The sequence below is a fragment of the Monodelphis domestica genome, chromosome 1 (assembly GCF_027887165.1).
Source record: "Monodelphis domestica isolate mMonDom1 chromosome 1, mMonDom1.pri, whole genome shotgun sequence".
NCBI lineage: Eukaryota > Metazoa > Chordata > Mammalia > Didelphimorphia > Didelphidae > Monodelphis > Monodelphis domestica.
In genome coordinates this window covers 699,375,218-699,399,012 of record NC_077227.1, presented here as the reverse complement: position 1 = coordinate 699,399,012, position 23,795 = coordinate 699,375,218, and the positions used below count along the sequence as shown (strand labels likewise).

The window sequence follows — 23,795 nt, the reverse complement described above, 5'->3', positions numbered from 1 at the left end:
ATACAAGCCCACTTGGAAATTAGCATGAAGCTATTCCCTTGATAAATCTCAGGTTTGATTGCTCTACTCTAATTGGCCTGCCACCAGATGGGGCAAACCCACGAGGTCCCCCTTCTACATACCTATGCGTGGGTTGGGATGCCCTCTCCTGCCCATTCTCTAAGCCCAGCTCCAAAGTCCTCTCCTTCAATAACGCCTTCCCTGAGCTTCTCCTCATCCCCAGCTGAAAGAAATATCACCTTGATCTTCTTTCAGGCAAGTCCTGGCTAGCCCTTGTTCATTTCTGCCTCCTGGATTTCCTGGCTTCCTTCCAGGCTAAAATCCCACTGTTTACAAAGGTGGGAAGCTTTCCCCAGCTTCCATGAATGCTTCTGCCTTTCTTCACTTGATTATCTCCTTCGTTATCCTGTAGATGTAGTGTTTGTACCTAGCTGCTGGTCATTTCTGACTCTCTGTGACCCCATTTGTGGTTTTCTTGGCAAAGGTACTGAAGTGGTTTGCCATTTCCAGCTCTTTTTACAGATGAGGAAACTGAGGCACATGGGAGGAGTGACTTGCCCAGGGAGGCTGAATTTGAAATTATGAAGAGGAGTCTTTTTTTTTTTAACATGGTTTTCTGTATTTATGTCATAATACATCCTGAATAAGATGAACAGTTGGATGGAACTTAGAGAGCTAATCAATTGGTTCGTCAATAATGGATCCATATTGTAAGTGGATCTGCCTACCAGGATTTAATAGAAAAGTGGACTAAATAATCTTCAGGAAATTGTACAGTTTTTAAAAGACTAAGAGGAGTCTTCCTGATTCCAAGCCCAAGATACCATCTACTACATCACCTAGCTTTTAAGTTGTCTCTCCCATTATATCCTTGCTAGCAAGGAACTTTCCTTCTTTTGTCTTTCTTTGCTTTTTGCCTTTTTTTTAAATTCTTACCTTCCACTTTAGAATAAATTCTAAGTATTGGTTCCAAGGCAGAAGAACAATCATGACTAGGGATTTAGGGTGAAGTGACTTGTTCAAGGTCACACAAGTTAAGAAGTGTCTGAGACCAGATTTTAATCTGGACCTCCTTTCTCTAGGTCCAATTCTCCATCTATTGAGTGACTAGACGCCCTTTTTGGCTTTCTTTGTGTGCTCAGAGTTCAGCACTGGGCCTGGCATACAGAAGGCACTTAATAAATGCTTACCAACTGACTGACTTCCCCCCAAACTCATCATTCTCTAATTTCAATCATGATAAGCAATGCATCCATCTAATGTTCATTTCTGAACCATAAGCTCTTTGTGGGCAGACTATCCCTGCACCCCTAACTCTACCTACCAAAGTACATAATATGTGATAGGTGCTTAATAAATGTACAGGCACTGTGAAAACTACTGGATTTGGAGTCAGAGGACCTGATTTTGACCTCCTTGGACCTCCGTTGCCTCATCTGTAAAATATGTAAGATGCTCTCTAAGATCCCTTCTAGTTCTGACTCCATGATCCTTTGCTCTTGCACCATGGTAACTAGATAGACAAACCTTTGTCTAGAAAACTCCCCACTAGGGATGGACCCACATAGGACTGGCAAATTCTTGCATAAGGAAGAGCAATCATCTAAAGTGATTCACCTGCTCTAAACTATGTGTCCCCTTCCCCCATCATTCTGAAAATGCCACTATTACTGTTATTGTTCATTCTTTGTTTTCAAAGAGGGCCAATGACATCCGTCATGGGGTGAACTGGAGGCTACATGACCCAAGAGAAAAAACACATAAATAGGAGCACCTCAGTAGCATAGATGATAGAGCTCCAGGCCTGGAATTGGGATGTCTTGGGTTTAAATATGACCTCGGACACTTCTAAGCTGTGTGACCCTAGGCAAGTCACTTAACCCACAATACTTAGCCTATATTACTCTCCTATCTTAGAATGGATACTAAGACAGAAGGTAAGAGTTTTTATAAACAAAAGAAAGAAAATACCTTAATTCATTCATAAAAGCAGAAAGAGGAAGCAGAAAAAGCACATAATTGGGAGGCAGAACTCCTGGATTTGAATCCAGGCTTTGTTACCCTCTACCTGGGCTATCTTGGGGCAGTCAGAATTACAGCATCTCAGAGGCAGAAGAGAGCTCTGAGGTTACCCATTTCAACCAGTCCCATCAGATCACACCCCAAAGTGGACATCCTACTTTTGCTTAGAGACCTCTGGTGAGAACTCCCTATGTCCAGAGGCAGTCAGTCTATCCCTCTTTGGGAAAACTCTACGTGGTAGAAAACTTTTTCCTTCCATCAAGCCTAAATAAATGTCTTTCTTTTGCTCCTATTCCTTCCCTATGGCACCAAGCAGAGCAAATCTAATCCTTCTTCCATCAAACAGTCATTCAAAATACTTGAAGAGACTTATCATGTGCCACCCCAATCCCTCCCATCTTTCTGTTTTCTGCTGAACATTCTTACATCCTTCCAATAAATCTTATAATATGATTTAAAGGCTCTTCATTTTCCTGATTGCCTTCTCTAGACACTTTCTAGTCCTCATCAATGTCTTCCCTACAATATGGTGCCCAGGACTGATCAAGGCAGAATACAGCAGGGCTATCACTTCCCTACTCCTCCACTTGACCCCTTTCAAGTGCAGCTAAGGATGACTTTGACTTTCTTGGCTGGCAGACATTACATCATTGATGCTCCATTGTCCTAGAATACATATTGGACTCTGCCCAGATTTCCTCTCTTCTATCATAAATTTGAAGACACAGAATGAAAGTTCCTTGAGGTCAGGGACTGTCTGCCTTTTTTATTTGTGTTCTCAGCACCCAGTACAATGCCCATAACATAGCAGTTACTTTATTTTTCATTTATTTATTTATAAAATCCTTACTTTCCATCTTAGAATCAATATGTGGTTAATTACAAATTAACTAATCAATTACTGTGAGTGTAAGCGATAGGCAAAGGGAGTTAAGTGACTTGCCCAGAGTTCAACAGCCAGGAAGTACCTGAGGTCAGATTTGAAGAGGATGTTCTGTCTCTAGATCTTGCTCTCAATCCACTGAGTCACCAAATGCTCTCTAGCAAGTTCTTTAAAATATCAGTTGCTAAATTGGGTACTTATTTCACTCCAAAGTTCTCATAATTCTCAGTCAAGTAAACTGTTCTTCCTGAGTAATGAGAAGCAGAACCAGGCTAGATTTTCACTCTGTTGGTTCTTCTGCCTTTTGAAGGATGAAATTATCATCAAAGCTGGTAAGGAAGTTATAAGTTCTTCTGCTTTAGGTAGAGAGAGAGAGAGCTCCAGGACAAATATGAATAATAGAAGAGCCCCATTGCCAAATCATTCCTTTATTGTGATCTATTTATTAAACACTTCATCTATTTCCTCTTTCTGTCCAGGTGGTCTATAGTATCTTCCAAAGATTAAAGCAATTGATTTTTGCCCAAATGTTCTCTGCCATGCCTCCCCACTGTGGCTCATGGTTTTCCTCTTAGGGATATATTTTCTTAATATGTAACACTATTCTGTTTTCTCTTTCTCTCTTTGTGTATTCCTCTCATACACACACAAATACACACACACACATATATACATACAGATACACATACCCCTTTACTTATCTGATTTCTTTTGAATAAAATGTATCCTTCCAGGATCACATGCTAAGGATGGCTTTCATCCCACAAGACTAAGTAATCCTTCTGATGTCAAACTGACTTCCTTGTCTACCTTGTCTTCTTCTTGTCTACCTTGTTTGGTACTCCCCCTTGTGCATTTGTGTCTAGCTACCTGAGGCCAAAAACTTTTAGTATCAATTCTTTTCTTGGAATTTGTCTTTTGTGCCTTTCTGAATGGGTCTAATGCTATTCTTTTTACAATGAAATTACTACTCTCTAGGACAAGGGTTCTAAACCTGGGCTCTGTGAACTTTAAATAAAATAATTTTAGTAACTATATTTCAATATGATCAGCTTCCTACTACCTTATCTTATGCATTAAAAATATGATTCTGAGGAGAGGTCCTAGGTCTTTTCAGTGTCTGTCCAGGGAGTCTGTAATACAACAAAGTTAAGAATCCCTGATGTAGGGGGCAGCTAAGTGGTTCAATGGATTGTGCCAAGCCTAGAGATGTGAGGTCTTGGGTTCAAATTTGGCCTCAGACACTTCCTAGCTGGGTGACCTTGGGCAAGTCACTTAACCCCCACTTTTCTTTTGGAACCAATATACAATATTGAATCTAAGACAGAAGATAGGGTTTAAAAAACCCCTGATGTACAGACATTCAGATGTTTGCCCTCTAAGTCTCAGGGTTGTCTTCTGTAAGATGAAGGGGTTTGACTAGATCTTAAGTTTCTTTCCATTCTTCCATCCCATGGCTGAATGAATAAATTGAATAACATTTCCCCTTGTGTCTCCATCTAAAGAGGTATCAGCTCCTGAGAATCCCCCTGAACTAGGCAAAGAGAATTCACAGGAACCTCAATCAGCCTCCCAGTTCCAAGCCTGAGCCTGGAACTGGCTGTGACATTTATGAGGTGTTGTACTCTCTGGCTCAGGACCTAACAATTTTATTCTTATTTTGCTTTTTCTAAGAAGCTTGACTAATCAGCCTACAGCTTGAATTGCATGAGAAGGGATGGATGCGTGTGAGCTTGAGCGATGGTGAAGCTCTCTGGCCATCCATGAATGCCTGGCCAGAATCTGTCCTTCCTCTTTGGACCTTCGTGTGAGGGTGAAAGAACGTGTGTGTGTGTGTGTCCAAAACTGAAAATAAAAGGACTAGCTCAGAGAAAATCCAGCATCTTGCCTAAAGAAACTGAATCCTGAGGGCCTTCACTGATGAGATCATATTCAAGAATGCAATGCACAGGACCAGGATTTGATGAAAATGATGCTGAAAAGCATCTACCTCCCAGGGTTGCTGTGAGGACCCAAAGAGATAATAATTGTAAAGGGCTTTGCATAGTGCCTGCATGCGCGTGGTAGGTCTTTTATAAATTCTAGCTATGATGAAGATGATGACGTGGATGATGGCCATCACAATTATGATTTTGGCTTTCCTTCTCCTTTCTCCCCATGCCGATTGGCGATGGGTTGTCCCAAACTGCCTGGGTGGGGAGTTTGCTCCCTGTCCTAGAAGGAAGCTAAAGGGATTTGTGCAGCAGACAGGCTTCTGGCATTCTGGAATGCTATTTCATGTCCTTGCAAGCTAAGATCCTAGGGTTTGGAGTGAGAAGAGATCTTGGATGTCATCCAAGTCCAATGACTTTATTTTATAATGGAGGAACCTGAAGATCTTAGAGGACAAGAGACTTGCCCAAGGTCCTGAAGCTGGTCACTATGTGCCAATTGCTGGGTTAAGTGCTGAGATATAAAGAAATGAAAAAAATTGTCCTGCCCTCAAAAAGCTCATATTTTAATGGGGAAGACAACATACAAATAATTATGTACAAATAAGACATATAATATGTAAAAGGAAGGTAAGGCACTAACTGGAGGTTAGAGAGGGAACAAGGAATGCCAGGCTAGGAGGGAGCTTAGTTAGAACAGACTGTTGAAGCTGGAAGGAATCTTAGAATAAAGGATGGCAGAATTGAGAAAGGGCTGTAGAGATCATCAGGTTAACGCCTTTCATTTTTATGGGTTGGATTTATAGGTTCATTTTATAGCTTGGGAAACTGAGGCTCAAAGCCACAGACCCAGTTAGTGAAAGGACTCATAATCTAGGATCCAGATTTCCTGAGAGTTCTGTCTGTTACATATGATACCTCTCTGCAAATCCCTTTGGAGACTAATGTAGTGCTGAGTCCAGGTCAGGCATTCATTAAATACTTGCCAATTGAATAATCATTCATTCCATCAACATCCATTTATTAAGCACCTAATGTATACAGAGCCCTGAATCAGGTACTGTGGGAGATAAAAAGTTCATTAAATTGTGCAACCCCTCTTAAGCCCCCCTGAAATTGTATCTCAAATGGAACTTCCTATTTCTTTTATCATCAAACTTAGGATCAGAAGACACCAGGGTGGGAGAGACCTTAGCTATTACCAAGTTGATATATAAATAAACTAAGGATCTGGTTTAAGTAAGTGGAGTTTTCTATCCAAGAGCAGCGAAAGGAGGATTCAAACCCAGGATTCTGGCTATTCCCTGACTGCTCTGTCTTACTCCTTTCTTGAATTCTCATAGGACATCTCTGGTGGACATGACATGTACCTACCTGCTTTGGTAATATGGAACTGATAGTCTCCCCGAGGGGAGGTAGGTTTCTATGAGGATCCCCCTGCCCCATTTCCCACATGATGATCCCAAGATTCTGGGACTATACATGCTTGGGACCAATTTCTTTGTGTCTTTTTATTTTATTTTAAAAATAAAACCCCTTCCCTTCCATATTAATATCAATACTGTGTATTAGTTCCAAGACAGAAGAGCGGTAAGGGCTAGGGAATGGGGTTAAGTGACTTGCCCAGGGTCACACAGATGAGAAGTGTCTGAGGCAGATTTGAACCCAGGACCTCTTATCTCTAGAACTGGTTCTCAATCCCCTGAACTACCTTGCTGCCTTTCTTCTATTTTATTTTCTTATCCCTTCCTCTCATCTGAGAATTAATGCTAAGATGCAATGATCTGAGACAATTCTGAAAGACTTATGATGAGGAATGCTATCCCCCTCCATGGGAAGAACTGTTGGAGCTAGATGGATGGGGATCAAAGTATTCTATCTTTCACCTCAGTGTATTTATGGTTTATTTTGTGATTTTGATTATATATGAGCATGCTCTTACAACAATGACCAATATGGAAGTGTGTTTTGCATGATAATTTAAAACAATGAATGCTAAGGATTGGTTCCAAGGCAAAAGAGTGTTAAGGGCTGGGCAATCGAGGTTAAGTGACTTGCCCAGGGTCACCCAGCTAGGGCATATCTCAGGTCATATTTGAACTCAAGACCTCTCATTTCTCAGTCTGGCTTTCAATCAACTGAGCCACCCAGCTGCCCCCTAGCTCCCTGTTTTGCATTCCTGTTCTACAGTATCTTTATTCTTTGGACCCTGGAGCAGAGGGAAAGGTGAAATGAATGCTCCTCAGCTTTCCTAGTTTGGTTTGGGGATTCAACAGCACAAAAAGCAAAAAATATAAATATTTTTATAATAGATTATAATGCATTATGATATATTATGAAATCTATTTTTATATTATATCGATATATTATAAAACCTATTTATACATGCCTGCATACACAGTTAGATTTTTATAATCCATCCAAATATAAACATACGTACACACACACACACACACACAGAGAAAGGCTGGGAGAAGGAATCATGGAGGTTCAGCTAGATGCGCAGGTTATTATTTCTCCCACTTATGAATTTCTCACTTCCAGGGAGAGAAGCCTCTTAGGCTGCTGACACAAACTGTTGCTCAAGTGTTTCTTTGTCTTCTTCCCATCTGTTCAGTACAAGTGGCGGCCTCACAACAACAGAATGGGAGATTATTCAGAACAGGGAGGAAAGTGAGGCTCCCAGAGGCACAGATTTAGAGCAGGGAGGGTCCTCCGAGACCTCTGCATCCCACTCCCTCATGTTACAGTGGTAGAAGGAGAATGGACATGAGGGTGGATTGACTCGTCCCCAGGTCACACAGTCAATGGAAGGAGAGAAAACCCGAGGCTAGTATGCAGAGTGTCCTGTGTTAAGGTCAAAGGAAGCACTCCCCAGCCCTGGAAGACAGTTATGGCAAAGAATCTAGGGGATCAGTTTCCCCCTCTGTAGAAGGAGGAGTTAGAGTAGACAAATGGGGGTGGGATGCTAAAATTCAGAGCTAGAAGGAGAGCTCAGAACATAAAATATTATGGTTGGAAGTCATCTGAAAGCAAAAAATATTAGAATATAGGTCTAATGTTGGAGCCCAGGTCCCGTGACTCCAAATTCAATGTTTTCCCCACATTTGTCTTTCTAGATTTTTTTTTTATGAAGGGAGAAACTGATCCTTAAGATTCTTTGCCATGACTGACTTCCAGGATGGGGTTGGTTCCCTTTGACCTTAACACCAGATACTATGCATGTTTATGTTTAGATTTAGAGACTATTGGAAGGAATTTGAGGTATCATCAAGTCCAACCCTTTATTTTTAGTGGTGTGATAAGGAAATCACTTTAAAAGACTGATATATATTAATTTAAGGTCGCCAAGGAATTCAGCTATGTAATTCCTAAATGAAAACTCATGCAGTAAATTAATAACTGAATTAGAGCTCAAATGAAGATGATAAAGATTGAGGGAAGACTCTACCAAAGAGACTGAAAAGAGAACAAATTGAGGAGGCAGAAATGCTCTCTCTCTCTCTCTCTCTCTCTCTCTCTCTCTCTCTCTCTCTCTCTCTCTCTCTCTCTCTCTCTTTCTCTCTCTCATATTCCATATACATTTGCACCTAAGGAAACTGAGGCTCAGATTTGCCCATTGTACACAATGACTAAGTGTCAAGGCTGAGATTCATACTCAAGTCTTCTGATTAAAAGCCCAGGGTCCTTTCCATGATGTGCTCAGCTCCCTGTCCCCAGCCCAACCCATTTTAGTCCTGAACAATTCTTTCAACAGCCTCTGCTCACCCAGGGTGAGGATGAAAGAAGGTTGAGGAGGATCCTAATTTTGACTTCCAAACTGATTTCCAGCTGGTAGCGTGGGCACTGCTGATGCCAAGCAGAGGAGCCAGAAAAATTCAGTTTTGACACATGGTGCTAACTGTACAACTTTGTGGCTGCTAAGATAATCTTGCCCTCATTCTCCTCTCTGACCAGATTTAGACTTTTCCTGGATTGGACTGGACCTGATTAAGCAAATACAAGAATTCAGGTTGTTGCGTTCTCTCCTTGCTTCCCCCCCCCCCCCAATATAAGCTATTTGAGGGTTAGGGATGTTTCATTATTGTCTTTGTATCCCCAATTCTGGTACCCAGTAGGCACAAAATAAATGCATGCTAATTGATGTATAACAAGTCCACCCATTAACAAGTTTTATCTGTTCTATTTTCCTGATCTATCTCCCATCTATCCCCTGTACTCACATCACCATCATCCTACTTCAGGCTTTCATCTTCTATCTCTTGGACTTCTACTATTGTAATTCAATCATTTCAGTCAAGTTCAAGTCTTTGTGACCCAATTTGGAGTTTTCTTAGCAGAGATATTGGAATGATTTGTCATCTCCTTCTCCAGATCATTTTACAGAGTAGGAAACTGAGGTAAGCAAGGCAAAGTGCCTTGCCCAGGGTCACATAGCTAGTAAGTGCCTGAGGTTGGATTTAAACTCATGAAGTTGAGTCTTCCTGGCACCAGACTTAGCCCTCCATCCACTGCCCCATCTAGACTACCAGATTGGCCTCCTAAGTGGTGTCTCTGCTTCCATTCTTTCCCCTCTTCTGTTCCTCTGCCAAGTAATCTCCCCAACCCAACGTAGAGGCAATTCTCCTGCTCTAACCTCAGTGGCTCTCCATTATGCAGGATAAAAGACAAACTCCTGGACTTGGCACCTAAGGCCATGAACAACTGGCTCCCACCTACTTTTAAGACTGACTTCATACTATATTCCTGTTCTCCAACTCTATGTTCCAGCCAAATTGGCGGGCCAGCTGTTCTCTGAACTCAATACTCCATCTGTCACCTCCATGTATTTGGACAAGCTGTCCTCCGGGCTAGGATACACACTTTCTCCTCAGTTCTGCTTTGGAGAATATTCGTCTTCCTTTAAGACTCGGTTTAGGCACCTCCTTCTCCACTAGGTCTTCCTCGATCATCTCTTCCCCATCCCTTTCCCCAGTTATTAGAGATTCTCTTTCCCCACCTCCATGTTTTTTTCCCTTTTCCTTTTTGGTTCAGACCTTTGATTCCATCAGTGAGGGGGAACTCCTGGTATAGGTCACCCACTCACCTGTAGTTTATATTTGTTGAGAGCTCTCCAGGACACAATGAGGTTGAGTGACTTGCTAACAGTAAGCTGTTAGGATGTTAAGAGACAAGACTGGAACACAGGTCTCCCTGACTTGGATGGCAGCCTTGCTTCTCTTTATTCCAACCTTACTTGATCTACTTCCTTTGTAACTGTGTAGTCACTGGTGGGCTTATTATTGTCTCCCTGTTCCCCTCTTGCCCATTTCAATCTCACCGAGGGGTTTGTTTTGCTTTTTGTCTCTGTATCTCCACAATGTGGAATCAGGAAGACTTGAGTTCAAATCTAAACTCAGACACTTACTAGCTGTGTGATTTTGGTTTGCCTCAGTTTCTTCATCTGTCAAATGAACCAGAGAAGGAAATAACAAACCACTCTAGTGTTTTGGCCAAGAAGAGTCACAAAGGGGGCCACGAAGCATCACACACAACTGAAATGACCGAACAACAAAAAACTGAGCACAGTTCATTAGATTGAAGACCTTTGAGAGTCTTTAAAATAACATTAAAACCCCCACATTTTACAGAGGGGGAAACTGAGGCTCAAAAAAGAGAATTGGGTCACACAGTAAATAGGAAACACAAGTAAGACTATCCTCCAGGTCTCTAAGCTCTGACCTTCCTTAACACCCTTCTGTTTGTTCTTGTTCCCAGTTCATTAAGCTTGGAAGGGATTTTAAATCCATGCCCCTCTTTTCAAAGGGCAGCCTGGTTGGGTGGCCAGGCATTTGAGGGGGGCATTCTGCAGGAGACAGTGACATCTAGTGGACATAAGGAGAAATTCCAGCTTATCCTGGTCCTTCCTTCCTAGGCGCTTGAACATCACTCATTTGCTTAAGGGAAGTGGCCCAACAGATAAAATAGAAACAATCAGCCCTGAGTACTCAGGGACCAGAGAGGCAGCCATGCAGGTAGCAGCAAAGGCAAGAGAGCATCCAGAAAATTCCTCATTCTTATCTTTTTTCTTTTGTTCCCCCCTTTTTTGTGGGCAGACTCGCTCTTGCCTGGCATATGCCAGGCATATGTTCTCCCCTATCACAGAATTCTCAATGGAGTCTGCAATCTGCCTATGGAGGGAGATAGAGTTTGGAATTTAGCAATTGGTTGGGGGTACAGTACAACTGTTTTGACGTTATAAAAATTCCTCATGGGAAGGGGCTGTGCCTGGAGCCGGCTTTGTTCAAAAGCCTCCCATATCTGATTTGGCTGCTCATCCTTTGCTAGCCACCATTTCCCCGGCTCTTCCCCCTCTCCCTGCCCCCCCCAGGAAGGAAGACACACGGGCTTTTTCTGTGGTACCCCTCAGGATCTGCATCAGCCACATGGCTGTTACTCAAATTAAATATTTATATATTAGGCTCAGACTTGAGGGTCCCTCAGAGAGTCAAAGCATCATGAGCTTGGAGAGTTTTCAGGGGTCGTCACGTCCAACTCCCTCATTTTACAAAGGAGCCCAGCGAGCCCCAATAAAGACAAGAGACTTGTCCAAGGTCATATAAGGAACAGAGCCAGAAATCAATCCTACGTAGGGTCAATGACTCAAAATCGTGCTTCTTTCTACTCTGCCCTGACTGCCTCTTACTTACCCAAACCTCCACTGGGGCCCTTTACCTTTTTCATGAACCCCTTGGGCAGTCACTCTAATGAAGCTTAGGGCCCTCTTTTCAGAATAATCTTTTTAGATCCTTAACATATACACAGGATTACAAAGGAAATCATTTTCATTGAAATATAGTTAATGGAATATTTAAAGAAAAAAGTATACAGATTTTAGGCTAAGAACCCCTTCATTTAGGTTGCTAAAGATGGGCAGTAACTTGCCAATGATCACTGAGCTAGAAAGTGGACAAGACTAGATCATGAGACCTGGAAGGGCACCTAGACCATTGAGTTTTAAAGCTGGAAGGCATCTTAAAGACCATCTGGCTTTTGTTTTGCAGATGGGGAAACTGAGGCACAAGGCAAGGCTGTAACCTGTCAGAGGTCATATTAGAAGCTGAACAAGGGACCAGAATCTACATCTAATGCTTGGCTCAAAACATACAAAACTCTCTTGAAGTCACTCTCACCACAAATAGCCTCTCTTAATTACGCTTTATAATATTGGCTATTCTTATCAGAGAAGTGCAATTGTGTTAAAAAATGCCTTAGAGTATATTGTATTCTGCATGTTGATAGTATAAATGTTTGTGAAATCAGTGTTGCTTTGTGCAAAGGGACCAGTGCCAGCTTCCCAAGTCATCCCATTTATTTGGTAATCACCATTTTCTAGGCACCTAGAAGGGTTACATTGCCTACAAAGAAGACTTGAAATTCAACGGAATGTTGAGAGTTTTTTGAGCTTTTTTGAGCTGAATGACTCTGGGAAAGTCACACAGAGGTACCGTTTCTCAGTAAAGGATCGGTCTTCAGAAAACATATAATAGGTCAAAATAATTTGGAATTCTTATAATGAAATGATTCCTATGTCCTTCCAAAGAGTCAAGAAAGAAAGACTCAGGGGGCAGCTAGAGATGGGAGGTCCTAGGTTCAAATCTGACCTCAGACACTTCCCAGCTGTGTGACCCTGGGCAAGTCACTTGACCCCCATTGCCTAGCCCTTACCACTCTTCTGCCTTGGAGCCAATATACAGTATTGACTCCAAGACGAAAGGTAAGGGTTTAAAAAAAGAAAGAAAGAAAGACTCTGTCCTACCTACTTATGACATAGAATGAATTCTTTCTCCAGATGGGGACAATCCATTAACTGAATTTTCTATTATCCTACCTGGCAAAATGATACAATCAGTGTTCCTGCCCAAACCCCTCCCCAAGAAAAATGGTCAATAAAAATTTCAAAGGACAGAAAAGAGTGGGTATAGTTGGGGAAGTCTGTGTATTTTCATATTTTGGAAAATATATGGTAGCCAGTGAGTTGGGCACAGAATTGAATACGTGTATATATCATTCATGAACATAGTTATTTAGATATTAGCTCCCCCATTAGAATAGGAGTTCCTTGAAGGCAAAGCCTGGCCTGCCTACCTTCCTTCCTTCCTTCCTTCCTTCTTCCTTCCTTCCTTCCTTTCCCTTCTTTCCTTCCTTTCCCTCTCTTTCTCTCTCTCTTCCTTCCTTCCTTCCTTCCTTCCTTCCTTCCTTCCTTCCTTCCTTCCTTCCTTCCTTCCTTCCTTCCTTCCTTCCTTCCTTCCTTCCTTCCTTCCTTCCTTTCTTTCATAATTGCAGTAAGGAATAAGGCCATATTTGAACCCAGGACCTCTAATCTTCAGGCCAGGTTTTCATCCAAGGAGCTGTCTAGCTGCCCCCTATTAAACTCATTTCCAAAAGCTAAAAAGAAAAGTGATTGTTCTAAACTCTGGTCAGGACAGGGGATCTCTTCTTGGCAATCTGATTGCCTCCCATAGATTCTATGATCATCTCTCTGCAGATGATTCCCACCCAGATTTAGCCAGCTTTCATCTTTCTCCTGATCTCCACTCTCAAATATTCCATTACCTATTATAATCTAGAAGTGGACATCTCATAAGAAACTTAACTCAACATGCCCAGAACTAAATGAATTATCATTTTCCTCAACCCTCCCTTCTCCTAACTTTGCCATTACTGTTGAAGAGTACCGCCATCCTCCTCCCACTCACTCAGGCTCTCAACCTAAGTCCCATCCTCAACTCCTCAGTCTGTCCCCATAGCCAATCATTTCCCAAGTCCCAGAGATTCAACCTTCCCAGCATCTCTTGTCTACATCCCCTTCTCTCCTCTGACACTTACACATCGCCTCACCCCTGGACCAATTCTGGTAGGTCTCCCTGTCTCAGGTCTCTCCCTATTCCAATCCATCCTCCACTCAGCAGTCACAACAATCTTCCTTTTAAAGCATAGTTCTGACTGTTAGCTCTCCAGCTACATCATTCAATAAACTCCACTGGCTCCCTAAGAACAAATATAAAACCCTCTGTTTGACTTTTCAAGCCCCTCGTAATCTAGACCTTTCCTACCTTTCCAATATTGTTACGCCTTGTTGTCTTCCACACGCTATCATCCATTGATGATGGCATCCTTGCTGTTCCTTGGACGAGACACTCCATCTCCCAACTTTGGACATTTTTTAAACCCTTGCTTTATGTCCTAGTAACAACTCCAAGATGGACAAGGGCTAGGCAAATGGGGGTTAAGTGACTTACCCAGGATCACCTAACTCACTATCTATCCTATTGACTCTCACCACAATCCAATGAGGTAGGTACTATGACTATCATCTTTATTAGATGGAAGAGGAAACTGAGGTTTAGGGGACCTGCCCAGGGTCACACAGCCAATCAGAGACATGTCAGTTTTGAACTAGTAAGTGTCTAGGGCAGGATTTGAACTTGGATCTTCCTGAGATCAAGTACTGTTCTCTATCCACAATTCATCTAGTTTTAGAAATAGTATCAAATAATGTCAGAGTTGGAAAAGACACAAGAAAGTATATCATTTTAATTTTTATTTAAGAAAAACCCTTTCCTTCTACCTTGTAAACAGTACTATGTATGAGCTCCAAGGCAGAAGAGCGGTAAGGGCTGGGCAATGGGGGTTAAGTGACTTGCTCACGGTCACACAACTAGGAATTGTCTGAGTCCAGATTTGAATCCAGGACCTCCCATCTCTAGGTCTGGCTCTCAGTGCCTTGAGCCCTTTAGCAGCCCCCCTAATGTATCATTTTATAGATGGGGAAATTGAGACTGAAGGAGAGGATGATTCACCCAGCTAGTGAGCAGCAGATGACAGAATCTGGCTCAGGTCATCTGATTCTGAATGCTGGGCTCTGGCCATCCACAGCCCTGGAGTGCCAATTCTGCGGCTGCCTGAGCAACTGTGTGGCCTTGGGGGAAATTACTTCCCCTCCCCTGACCCTAATTCCTCATTTGTAAAAGAGGAGCCTGGATTGGGAGATCTCTCCTCGTTCTAAGTCTTTCCACCACTCACTTGTGTCTGATGCTGCAAAGCCCCCTTCGGCTCTGCTAGCCGGACCGCCATCATTTCTCCATCCATTTTCCAATCTCCATCCTCTATCTGGCAGCACCCACCCTCCGCCCCCGCTCTGGTCCTCCGCTGGCATCCTTTGAAGCATGCTCCGAGTGTGACCTGCATGCCAACCCCGCACCCTGGGCTCTGGCCCCGAGGCTTGCACAGACATCCCCGCAGCATCCCGGTGCCATCCTGGGAGCCAGGCGGAAGCAGAGCTTCTGATTGGGGGAGCAAGAGCAAGGAAAGCAGCCCAGCATCTGGGGAAGCCTAATTACCAAGGGAGAGCAGCCCTTGAGCGAGAGAGAGGCATTTCAGCAAGCACCTCATTCCCTCAGCAGGGGTGACAGCAGCATCCACTCCTCCTCCAACCGAGTTAATTAACTGGGGCTGCTTTGGGGAGAAGAATCTGCCTCCCTTCCCTTCCACTGGGGACCCCGGCTTAGAGGAGCTTTAGTGGCTGGGCCTTCCGCCTTTCTGAGGCGAGGGGAGGCAACCGCAGGAGGTTAATAAGATATCATTGCTGACACAAGCTGGAAAGGGAGCCCTTGGGAGATGCTGCAGGTGTGGAGAAGCCGGGACAAGCGCATCTGGGAGCTCAGGGGCTAATCACCCAAGGAGGCAGAAGCTTTCTTTAGAAAATGAGATTTCTCCCCACCCCCCAACCAAGCTGGGAGCTGCCTTATTTAGAGCCGAAGAAGCCCAGGATGATGCCAGAAGCAGGGAGAGAACTACTGTAAACACTAGGGGTCTGGGGGAGGTGGATGTGGGGGGTACTCATCAAAGATCACAGGGAACCTCCAAACACTGGGGGCCCCCTAAAGAAGAAGAAGAGGAACTTTACAGGCTCTGGATCACAGGATGTAAAGAGAGAAAAGGCTCCTGAAAGATCAAATAAATTTGACCTTCTCATTTTACAGAAAAGGAAACTGAGGCCAAGAGAAAATGAGTGAGCTGCTCAAGGGTACCTGGGTATAACTAACAGTCCAATTTGGAACATATGTGTTCTAACTCTAAATCCATTGCTAGTTTTTCCATTATAACCTTGATGGTCTATACTACTCATTTGGTATTAATGACCAGTAATTTTTCTCTTCTGTGGTGTGTGTGTGTGTGTGTGTGTGTGTGTGTGTGTGTGTGTGTGCCTGTTTTGTGTCCCCAACCAGAGCTCCTTGAGGGAAGGGATGCTGTTTGCACTGAAAACATTGATCCAAGTACCAGCTGTCCCACCACCTGGGTGACCTTGGATAAGTCCATTTTTCCTTTCTGTGTCAATTTCTTTTTTCTTTTAAAAAAGATTATTTTTTATTATTATGACTTTGATAAACATCCACAAATAGGAACACTTTCCCACACAAACATAAGCAGAAAAAGAGATTTGCTCACGAAATGGAAATCTTCCTGGCATGAAATTTGTTGTTGTTGTTTTAAGTCTACTTCAAATTTGACATCTCTAATCTAAAGAAGACATATGACCACGTCACTATTGTGGTCAACAAACTTTAGTGACTCTCTATTGACCTGTAGGATTAAAAAGAAACTGACATTAAAAGTCCTTCACCACCTAATCCCAACCAATTCTCTCCCTTCGTGTCAATTTCTTCATCTATAAAAGGAGGGTCCAGTGACTTCTGGAGTGTCTCCACTGTGAGAGTCGAGGATCCACGTTCCCTTGTGGCTGGAACACTCAGGAAATGTCAAGAGTTAGAAGGGATCTCAGCCCTTGCCCTTCTGTCTTAGAGTTGTTACTAGGACAGAGGGTTGGGTTTTTTAAAAATCATAGAATCTTATCAAAGCAAAGAAAAATAAATAAATTCTTGCTTCACTGTAAGTAGTAAGACATTTCTCCAATGATTCTCCCATCCTGTTGAGCAGGGGGGGATTCTTATCCCCCAATCCCAGACTCTGGGGTTGTTTGTGAGGACACGGAGGGTCTAAGGGCAGTCCAAGAACACAGCCCACGCTGGTCATCTCTTCAGGCAGAGGTCTTGGCAAATGGCTCCCTGCTGCCGTTGGCCAGGAGGGGCAGGAGCCTGGCTGCCCAGCTCGCACTCGTCAGGGACTAGAGTCGCTGCTGGGCCATCTGTTCCACAGCATCGCTGTCCCCTCCCAAAGGCTGCCTGCCTTCTGTGTGGTTCTGGGTCAGACTGCAAGGAGCACAAGTGGAGGGGCTTTGACACAGGACACTTATCTCTGAATCCATTTCCTCTGCATAGACAAAGGAAATTACCTTTTTTTCCCCTGAGGATACCTGAAGGACACTTGAAGAAAAAAATACCTCCTTTGTGGGAAAAATGTTTTTCTCAGTGGAAAAATATGAGATCTCACTTAATGTTTGGTTTGACCTTTTCTAAGGCAGCCGTGTCCTACTCCGATAAAGCAGAAATGGGGCTCCTACGAGCCAGAGGTTAGCTTAGAAAACCACAAATCGACATTATCTATGTTGCATTGTATTTCAATGTATTTTATTAAGCATTGCCCCATCATATTTAAGTCTAACTAATTTAACCTATACACAGCAAGAGCTTTAAAAATGTCTAAATGAGTGAATGGGGAATAACTAGGTGGCTCGATGGGCTGAGAGCCAAGCCAAGAGATGGGATGTCCTGGGTTCAAATCTGGATTCAGACCCTTCCTAGCTGGGCAAGACACATAACCCTACTGCCTTGGAACCAATATAAAGTATTGATTCTAAGATGGAAGGTAAGGATTTAAATAGATAATTAAATATATATATATATATGTATATTTTTATGTATATAAATAAATATTTAAAAAATAAATAAAATAGGTGGCTAGAAAACCTGATCCTTGTCTGGACTTAATTCTGTGTCTGCCCATCAGAGGGGTTCAGGAAAGAGATGTCACAAAAGCCTAAATCGTGGAGGGGACAGGAAGCGTCTCGGGGCACGAGCGCTGGCTCTGGGGGGCTCAGGAGAGGGTGGCTCCTGCTCCTTTCCCCCTCTGGCCCACTTTTGGCTATTTAATCAATACTAAAATGAAGATGGGGCCTCCAGAGAATTCTAACCATAACTAGCCAAAAGTGTCAGGGATGGCCAGCCTCCTCTCCACGGCCACAGGGAAGATAAAGGAGCTCTGACATGGTCCCCGGTCTTGGGATTTGTCTACAAACCAGAACGACAACTCAAACTAGACCAGTGTGAGTGCTGGAGGAGCCTCAGTGCTCAGAGAGAGCACTAACATGTAAATCTGCCACCGAGGAGAGGAGCCCATGAATCCCCAGGCAGGCACGCTCTCTCCGCTGCAGTAGCAGGTGAGGAGAGGAGGCTGGAGCAGCGTCAGCAACCCAGCGCCGTGACCTACCAGCTAGGTAACCTTGAGCCGGCCACTCTCCAGCCATCCGTTCTGTCATCTGTAAATGAGGAGGCTGGACCAAAAGATCCCAGAAAGGCGCTGGGAGTCTACCTAAGGCTTCTCCTCTTAATCAAATGAGACAGGCCATAGACCCAGACCCTTTCCTCTGTCTTCCCGGCCCCAAGAAAGCCTCCCCCCCATCAAATCCTTCCCCTCTCTCCCTCTCAGGCTGACTCCAACAATTCCCATTAATTAAAGATTTTCTGGTACATCAGATGGAAGGAGACAGGCTCACCAAAGAGCTGCGTCTTTCTGCTCTGTTCCAGCCAAGATAAGGCTCCCAGAGGACTAATACTGGTGTGTAAATATTAGATACTTTTGTCTCCTTTGAGACCAATTACACAAATCATGGCTTCTCCCGTAGGACTCCGTCTTCCACTTACTGTATCATCATTAACAGCCTATTAGGTAACAGCTGCTCCAAAAAAGGGGGGGGAGAAGAGAGAGGGGGGGGAGGGAAGGAAGGAAGGAAGGAAGGAAGGAAGGAAGGAAGGAAGGAAGGAAGGAAGGAAGGAAGGAAGGAAGGAAGGAAGGAAGGAAGGAAGGAAGGAAGGAAGGAAGGAAGGAAGAAGGGAGGGAGGAAGGAAGGAAGAAGGGAGGGAGGATGAAAGGAAGAAGGGAGGGAGGAAGAAGGGAGGGAGGATGAAAGGAAGTAGGGAGGGAGAAAGAAGGGAGGGAGGATGAAGGAAGGAAGGAAGGAAGGAAGGAAGGAAGGAAGGAAGGAAGGAAGGAAGGAAGGAAGGAAGGGAGGGAGGGAGGGAGGAAAGGAGGGAAGGGAGGAAGGAAGGGAGGAAGGGAGGAAGGGAGGAAGGAAGGAAGGAAGGAAGGGAGGAAGGAAGGAAGGAGGGAAGGAAGGAAGGAAGGAAGGAAGGGAGGGAGGGAAGAAAGGAGGGAGGGAGGGAGGAAGGGAAGGAGGGAGGGAGGGAGGGAGGAAAGGAGGGAAGGGAGGGAGGGAGGGAGGAAGGAAGGAAGGGAGGAAGGGAGGGAGGGAGGGAGGAAGGAAGGGAGGGAGGGAGGAAGGAAGGAAGGGAGGAAGGAAGGGAGGGAGGAAGGGAGGAAGGAAGGGAGGAAGGAAGGAAGGAAGGAAGGAAGGGAGGGAGGGAGGAAGGGAGGAAGGAAGGGAGGAAGGAAGGAAGGAAGGAAGGAAGGAAGGAAGGAAGGAAGGAAGGAAGGAAGGAAGGAAGGAAGGAAGGAAGGAAGGAAGGAAGGAAGGAAGGAAGGAAGGAAGGAAGGAAGGAAGGGAGGGAGGGAGGGAGGGAGGGAGGGAGGGAGGGAGGGAGGGAGGGAGGAAGGAAGGAAGGAAGGAAGGAAGGAAGGAAGGAAGGAAGGAAGGAAGGAAGGAAGGAAGGAAGGAAGGAAGGAAGGAAGGAAGGAAGGAAGGAAGGAAGGAAGGAGGGAGGGAGGGAGGGAGGAAGGAAGAAGGGAGGGAAGGAGAGAGAGAGGGAAAGGAGGGAGGGAGGAAGGAAGGAATACTTTTTGATATGAAAAATAAGCCCTTCCACGTATTTTCCTCCTGTGCTCTTATTGACTTAGCCCTCACCTGGGATTCTGTCTTCTCCTGGAGTAAGTAGGACAACCTCAGCAGCACTGGGCTGTGAGTGAGTGTGTATACATGTGACCTCACTAGTGGGTAGCATTTTGTGAAATAGGGGGGTATTCAGTAGGCTGATTCAAGTATGCTGAAAAGAACAAGCAGCTAGGTGCACAGTGGATAGAGCCTGGCCTGAAGACAGGAGGACTTGGGTTCAAATCTGATCTCAGACACTTTCTGTTGTGTGACCCTGGGCAAGACACACTCTTCTGTCTTTTCTGTCTTAGAGTTGATACTGAGGCAGAAGGTAAGGATTTTTAAAAATGCTAGTAAATCATTTAAAAGAAGAGAGAAAGTAGGAAGACTATTAGAGAAACAGGACTGTGAATTTGGAAAATCTCTGTACCTCAGTTTCCCCATTTGTAAAATGGATATGTGTCCAGAAGTCCTTCATTTCAGGAGTAATGTAGCTGGCAGTACTAAGAAAGTGTCAAGTAAAAAGAACTACTTCTTTGAACTTAAGTATATCTCACTTTGAAGCCAATGAGAAGGCTAAGGAGAAGGAAAGTAGGCCTGGAGAAGCAGCTGCTTTAGTGGAAAGAACACTGGATTTGGAATCTGAGGAGCTAACTTTATCCCCTAATTCCTGGGTGAGCCTGGGCAAGTTCCCTAACCCAACTTTCCTTCGTCCAGTCGCTTTATCAGTAAAATGTGAAGGTCTCTTTCAGTTCTAAACCCTGTGACTTATAAGGTTCCTCCCTTCTCTGACATTCTGTGTCCAAGTTCTCCCCCAGTTCTCATATTTTCTCCCAAAGTCCCCCCAATGTCTAATGAATGCTGCTATTCTGTGTCCCAAGTTCTCCTCCATTTCTGACATTCTGTGTCCAAGTTCTCCCCCAGTTGTCATATTCTGTCCCAACATCCCCCCAATGCCTAATGAAAGCTGCTATTCTGGATCCCAAGTTCTCCTCCATTTCTGACATTTTATGACTCAAATCCATCTTTCTTCTTGGTCTTGGTTTCATCCTTCACTTCATTCCTCCTCTCCCTCCCCAAGGCCTGAAAACTCTCCAATCCTCAAGGGCAAATCCCATTGACTGAACAGATGGTCTGCAGGCTTAACTTCCTCCCTGGTGCCAGAGCTCTCCCTCTCATCTAAAGAGACAAAACAGACCTCCCCCCCCTTCCCTTCAGACCTGTGGGCCACATCCTCTTAGGCCAGAACCTATTTGGGGGTGGAGGGTGGGGTAGGGATAGAAAAGCCCTGAGGGAAGAGAGGAGGAGGAGGAGGAGCCTGGAGGGAGATCTGGGGAGCAGGAGAGTCCCTTGCAAGCACTCAGAACACACTCCAGATGGGGAATGAGCTGTGATCCTGTTAATATGAGAGTCAAAACACTGCCATCTTCCCTCCCCTCTCTTGCCTCACCACAGTGCATTGCAATTCATCACCATTAATTCTTACAATAATAATTACAAACTCAGAGTAGAATGGATGGTATAATTAAAACATTCTCCTCCTGTTGGAGCCCCCCAAAGAACTTTCAAGGGCTGGTTCTGAGGTAGAGAACACAATGCTCCGGATCTCACCAAGGCTCTTGGCCATTTTTGTCTCCCAGACTCCTTTGGCAGTCTGATGAAGCCTATGCATAGTCCCCTTCTCAGAAGAGGGTTTGAAAATGCACAAAATCAAATAATAATATTACAGAGGAAACTAATGATACTGAAGCACATTTAACAAAATATGTAAAAAATAAAAAGAAGTTTGGGCAGCTGGGTGGCTCAGTGAATTGAGAGTCAGATCTAGAGATGGGAGGTCCTGGGTTCAAATGTGACCTCAGACACTTTCTAGCTGTGTGATCCTGGACAAGTCACTTAGCCCCCACTGCCTAGTCCTTACTGCTCTTTTGCCTTGGAACCAATACCCAGTATTGATGCTAAGATGGAAGGGAAGGGTTTAAAAAAATGTCAGCTCCTGGAGGCAGAGCCAAGATGGTGGCTTAAGGGCACTGTAAGCTAAAAACACTCTGAGAATCTTCTAGAATGCAGCTTCTAGTGAATAAAACTGGTTTTCTCCATTGAACTTATGTTTCCAGTACTTGAGGCAAACAGTAGGTACCTAATAAATATCTTATTGGTTGATTGATTGACCAATGGGAAATCCTGGCTCTACTTGAAGACCTTCAGGCATATGGAACTCACTACCTTCAGAGGAGATGAACTATTCCATTCTGGAATTGTTATCCATGTATATAGGACAGAATGATGAACCTGGAATCAGGAAGAACAGAGTTCAAATGCAGATTCCGACATTCTTTTCCTCTCTTCTCCACTCAGTCATTCCTTTCTTCTCCTCTCCATTCAGACGTTCCTCTTCTCTCCTCTCTTCTTTCTTCTCTTCTCCTTTTCCCTCCCCTCTTCTTTTCTTTCCTCTCTTCTCTACTTCCCTCCCCTCCCCTCTTCTCTTTCTTTCTATCCCTCCTGTCTCTTCCCTTCGTTTTCCTCCCCTTTACCCCAGGTTCTGCCTTGTTATAAAAGAATCCTTTCCACATAGTTTACACCCAACATATTTGAAGGGAATCATTCTTGGGAGACAATGAAGACATACATACATACATACATACATTCATACATATATATGCACACACACACACTCCACAAGTATGTTTGTGCATGCATCTATACACACAGGTCACACACATACACATACACACACTTGTAGAGATATGACACAATAAAAAGAGAACCGGACAGAGTCAGAAATTCTGCAATTGCAAACAAGTCATTTAATGTCACCAGGCCTCAGTTTCTCCATGGGTAAAATGGGGCACTTATACTACCTGTCTCAGAGTTATGAGGAAAGCCCTTTGTAGACCTTAAATCTCTTCTATGCTGGTTAGCTAATCAGGAGTCACCAATTTGAATTCTGGATCTAGTATTAAACCCGCCATGTGCCCTTTGCCAAATCCCTTCAGTTTCTAGGTCCGATTTTCATCTTCTATAAAGGGACTAGACTACAGATGAACTCCAAGGTCTCCTGAAGTGCTACGGTTCTTAGATCTACTGGTGTCTGCGGTGATTTAATGAAGGATCTTAATCAGCATGGTGGTTCCCAGACTGTATGATTCTCAAAGGATACATCTTGAGCTTTGTTGCTAAGGAAAGGGGAGAATATCAGACATTGGAAAGATACTCTGAGACCCTCTCCTTTTAATAGATGTTAGCTAATACTCAGAAAGAGGAAATAGCTTGCTGTAAGACCAATTAAAATATCCCAGTCAGTATTTGAACTCAGGTCTCCTGGCTCCCCAAAGCTAATGCTATTGTTGTTGTTGTTTTTCTCCTACCTTACTCCCAGTTAATGAGAAAGAAAGGAGTTCATGAACAGAGAACCTGAATGGATCTTTTGGGAGCAATGAGAGCTGTCGGGAGCTTCCCCAGAACAGGTAAAAGAAATGAGGGATGAATTAGAGGAGGTGGCTTTGGGGTGGAAAGAGAACTGAGCTATGTACCAAGGTAGGTTTGTTGCTCCCGGTGTCAGGGTACAGGATGAGCTGGGAAACCGGAGGAAGCTTCAAGCCAACTCTCCTATAAAACAGCACTTAGAATAATATTCTCTCCTATCCATTTGGTAGCTCTCCATACATTACAAGCTTTACACGATTAATTGTCTTTTTGCCAGAAAAAAAAAAACCCAGCCAAAAGCTTTTCGTTCTTCATCCCTCTCCAGGTTGCCCTCCTGACTCTCCTCCCAGATTTTCTCTACAATGCCACCTCCCAGCCCTGGTTCCAGCTTCCTTTAGTGTCTTGTCTTTCATTCTCCATTAGAATGTAAGCTCCCTAAAGGCAGGGACTATCTTTCTTTCTACTTTTACAGTGCCTGGTCCACAAAGTCCATACTTAATCATGCCTGTTGACTTGACTTTTCCAAGAATCATATAATTTTTTTTAA

At 44.0% G+C, this 23,795-nt stretch overlaps 1 protein-coding gene across 5 annotated transcripts in view; it reads right to left on the bottom strand.

The window, feature by feature from the left end:
- GSE1 (Gse1 coiled-coil protein) overlaps positions 1-23,795 on the bottom strand; it is an 869,104-nt gene that overhangs the window by 712,678 nt on the left and 132,631 nt on the right. The window lies entirely within an intron of this gene.